Source organism: Sapajus apella, unplaced genomic scaffold (assembly GCF_009761245.1).
Source record: "Sapajus apella isolate SASKATOON/1434 unplaced genomic scaffold, GSC_monkey_1.0 scaffold228, whole genome shotgun sequence".
NCBI classification, from domain to species: domain Eukaryota; kingdom Metazoa; phylum Chordata; class Mammalia; order Primates; family Cebidae; genus Sapajus; species Sapajus apella.
Genome location: NW_022437168.1, coordinates 141,790 through 146,492, shown reverse-complemented (window position 1 = coordinate 146,492; position 4,703 = coordinate 141,790).

Genomic DNA, 4,703 nt, shown 5'->3' with positions numbered 1-4,703 from the left:
ACGCTGGTTCAAAAAGGGGACTGAGCAGAGAACCAGGACTGTAGATTCCAGGGCAAAAAAAAAAAAGAAAAAAAGCACCACAAACCTCAGTGCCGCTGTTTAAGCCAGCGCGGTGAGTGGCCGCAGGGGAAAACAAACAGACCCCGGCGCCTCTTCAACAGGCGACTGGAACACCGACTTAAAAAAGGCTCTGAGGCAGGGAGCCAGGCGATCAGGCTCGGCTGGTCCCACCCCCACAAAAGAACAGCAATCAGAAACTCTGGATTGAGAGTTTCACAGCAAGCGCAGCTGAACCCGGGACGGTCCAGCTCTGTGGGGGAGGGGCGTCCGCCATTACCGAGGCAGCCCGCCGTTGCCAAGGCAACCCGCCACAGCAGAGACTCCGCCCCAACAGTGGCGGGCCACCATTGCCAAAGCAGTTCTAACTACACCCATATAAACAGGATTGCAGGAAAGTTCACTCGGCAGCGGGGCGGAGCCCACAGCAGCTCAGCAAAGCTGCTATAGGCCAACAGTGACTAGGCTGCCTCCTTGCTGGGCTGGGCAGGTCTGAAGGAGAAAAAAAAATAAAAAGAAGGCGGCAGCATAACGGAAACTCATAAATAAAGCCCTAAATCCCTGGGACAGAGCACCTGGGAACAAAAAGCAGTTTATGAGTTCTGCTGCAGCAGACCTAAAAGTACCTGCCCAGCAGCTGTGAATGAACAACAACAGAGCTCACAGCTCACCATTTGAGCTCCTATAAAGAAGAGACCGTCTCCTCAAGCAGCTCCCTGACCCCTATATATCCAAAAAGACACCTCATAAAAGAGAGATCAGATTGACACTAGGCGGGTATCCGTCTGGGACAAAGATAGCAGAAGAAGAAAACTGGTAACAACCCTTGCTGTTCAGCAGCTGCTGCAGGTGAACCCCAGGCAAGCAGGGCCTGGAGTGAACCTCAGCAGACCTACAGCAGAGGGACCAGACTGTCAGAAGGAAAACCAAGAAACAGAAATATCCTCATCACCAACAAACAGAACGTCAATCTGAATGATTTGAGACCCAATCTGAAAGCCAGCAACTACAAAGTCGACAGGTGGATAAATCCTTAAAGATGAGAAGAAACCAGCACGAAAAGGATTAAAACACCCGAAACCAGAACACCTCTCCTCCTAAAAGGGATCACAACTCCTCACCAGCAAGGGAACAAGGTTGGATGGAGAACAAATGTGATGAAATGACAGAATCAGACTTCAGAAGGTGGGTAGTAAGAAACTTCTGTGAACTTAAAGAACATGTTCTAACCAAATGCAAAGAAACTAAGAACCTTGAAAAAAGATTTGATGAAATGCTAACAAGAATGGACAAAATAGAAAGGAATATAAGTGAATTGATGGAGCTGAAAAACGCAACACGAGAACTTCGTGAAGCATGCACAAGTATCAACAGCCGAATGGACCAAGCAGAAGAAAGGATATCAGAGGTCGAAGATCAACTCAATGAAATAAAATGGGAAGGCAAGACTGGAGAAAAAAGGGTAAAAAAGAATGAACAAAGTCTCCAAGAAACGTGGGACTATGTGAAAAGACCTAATCTGCGTTTGATAGGCATACCCGAATGCAACGAAGAGAATGAATCCAAGCTGGAAAATACTCTTCAGGATATTATCCAGGAAAACTACCCCAACCAAGCAAGTCAGGCAAACATTCAAGTCCAGGAAATACAGAGAACACCACAAAGATAATCGTCAAGAAGAGCAACCCCAAGGCACGTAATCGTCAGATTCATCAGGGTCGAAATGAAGGAGAAAATACTAAGGGCAGCCAGAGAGAAAGGTCGGGTTACCCATAAAGGGAAGCCCATCAGACTCACAGCAGATCTCTCAGCAGAAACCCTACAAGCCAGAAGAGAATGGGGGCCAATATTCAACATCCTTAAAGAAAAGAACTTTCAACCCAGACTCTCCTATCCAGCCAAACTAAGCTTTATAAGTGAAGGAAAAATAAAATCCTTTGGGAACATGCAAGTACTCAGAGATTTCGTCACCACCAGGCCAGCTCTACAAGAGCTCCTGAGAGAGGCTCTACACATATAAAGGAACAACAAGTACCAGCTCAACTAAAGGGCAAAACAGCCAGCTAGCACCAAAATGGCAGTATCAAATTCCGACAAAACAATATTAACCCTAAATGTAAATGGACTAAATGCCCCAATCAAAAGACACAGACTGGCAAATTGGATAAAAAGACAAAACCCATCGGTGTGCTGTATCCAGGAAACCCATCTCACATGCAAGGATACACAAAGGCTCAAAATAAAGGGATGGAGGAAGATTTACCAAGCAAATGGAGAGCAAAAAAAAGCAGGAGTTGCAATTCTCATCTCTGATAAATTAGACTTTAAAGCAACAAAGATCATAAGAGACAAAGAGGGACATTACATAATGGTAAAAGGATCAATGCAACAAGAAGAGCTAACGATCCTAAATATATATGCACCCCATACAGGAGCACCCAGATACATAAGGCATGTTCTTAATGACTTACAAAGAGACTTAGACTCCCACACAATAATAGTGGGAGACTTTAACACCCCATTGTCAACATTAGACAGATCAACCAGACAGAAAATTAACAAGGATATCCAGGACTTGAACTCAGACCTGGGCCAAGCAAGCCTAATAGACATTTACAGAACTCTCCACCCCAAATCCACAGAATATACGTTCTTCTCAGCACCACATCCCACCTACTCTAAAATTGACAACATAATTGGGAGTAAATCACTCCTCAGCAAACGCAAAAGAACGGAAATCGTAACAAACAGTCTCTCAGACCACAGTGCAATCAAGTTAGAACTCAGAATTCAAAAACTAACCCAGAACCGCACAGCTTCATGGAAACTGAACAACTTGCTCTTGAATGTTGACTGGATAAACAATGAAATGAAGGCAGAAATAAAGATGTTCTTCGAAACCAACGAGAATGAAGACACAACATACCAGAATCTCTGGGACACATTTAAAGCAGTCTCTAGAGGAAAATATATAGCAATAAGTGCCCACATGAGAAGCAAGGAGAGATCAAAAATTGACACCCTCTCGTCAAAACTGAAAGAGCTAGAGGAGCAAGATCAAAAAACCTCAAAGTCTAGCAGAAGACAAGAAATAGCTAAGATCAGAGCAGAACTGAATGAGATAGAGACACAAAAAACCCTTCAAAAAATCAATAAATCCAGGAGCTGGTTTTTTGAAAAGATCAACAAAATAGACCACTAGCCAGATTAATAAAAAAGAAAAGAGAGAATAACCAAATTGATGCAATAAAAAACGATCAAGGGGATATCACCACAGATTCCACAGAAATTCAAACCATCATAAGAGATTATTACAAACAACTCTATGCACACAAACTAATAAACCTGGAAGAAATGGATAAATTCCTGGACACTTGCCTCCTGCCAAGCCTAAACCAGGAAGAAGCTGAAACCCTGAACAGACCCATAACAAGGTCTGAAGTTGAGGCAGGAATTAAGAGCTTACCACCCAAAAAAAGCTCAGGTCCAGATGGGTTCACAGCTGAATTCTACCAGACATACAAAGAGGAGCTGGTACCATTTCTTCTGAAACTATTCCAAACAACACAAAAAGAGGGAATTCTTCCCAAATCATTTTATGACACCAACATCATCCTGATTCCAAAACCCGGCAGAGACTCAACAAGAAAAGAAAACTACAGGCCAATATCCATGATGAACATAGATGCAAAAATCTTCAATAAAATACTGACAAGCCGATTGCAACAGCACATCAAAAAGCTAATCCACCATGATCAAGTAGGCTTCATCCCGGGGATGCAAGGCTGGTTCAACATACGCAAGTCTATAAACGTAATTCACCACATACACAGAACCAAAGACAAAAACCACATGATTATCTCAATTGATGCAGAGAAGGCCTTTGACAAAATTCAACAGCCCTTTATGCTAAAAACCCTCAATAAGCTAGGTATCGATGGAACGTATCTCAAAATAATAAAAGCTATTTATGACAAACCAACAGCCAATATCATACTGAATGGGCAAAAACTGGAAGCATTCCTTTTGAAATCTGGCACTAGACAAGGATGCCCTTTCACACCACTCCTATTCAATATAGTATTGGAAGTTCTAGTCAGAGCAATCAGGCAAGGAAAAGAAATAAAGGGTATTCAAATAGGAAAGGAGGAATTCAAATTTTCTCCGTTTGCAGCCAACCTGATTGTATATCTAGAAGACCCCATTGTCTCAGCCCAAAAGCTCCTGAAACTGATAAGCAACTTCAGCAAAGTCTCAGGATACAAAATCAATATGCAAAAAATCACAAACATTCCTAATACACCAATAACAGACTTAAAGAGAGCCAAATCAAGAATGAACTGCCATTCACAATTGCCACAAAGAGAATAAAATACCTAGGAATATAACTAACAAGGAACGTAAAGGACCTCTTCAAGGAGAACTACAAACCACTGCTCAACGAAATAAGAGAGGACACAAACAGATGGAGAAACATTCCATGTTCATGGTGAGGAAGAATCAATATCGTGAACATGGCCGTACTGCCCAAAGTAATTTACAGATTTAATGCTATCCGCATCAAGCTACCATTGACCTTCTTCAGAGAACTGGAAAAAACCACACTAAACTTCATATGGAACCAAAAGAGAGCCTGCATAGCCAAG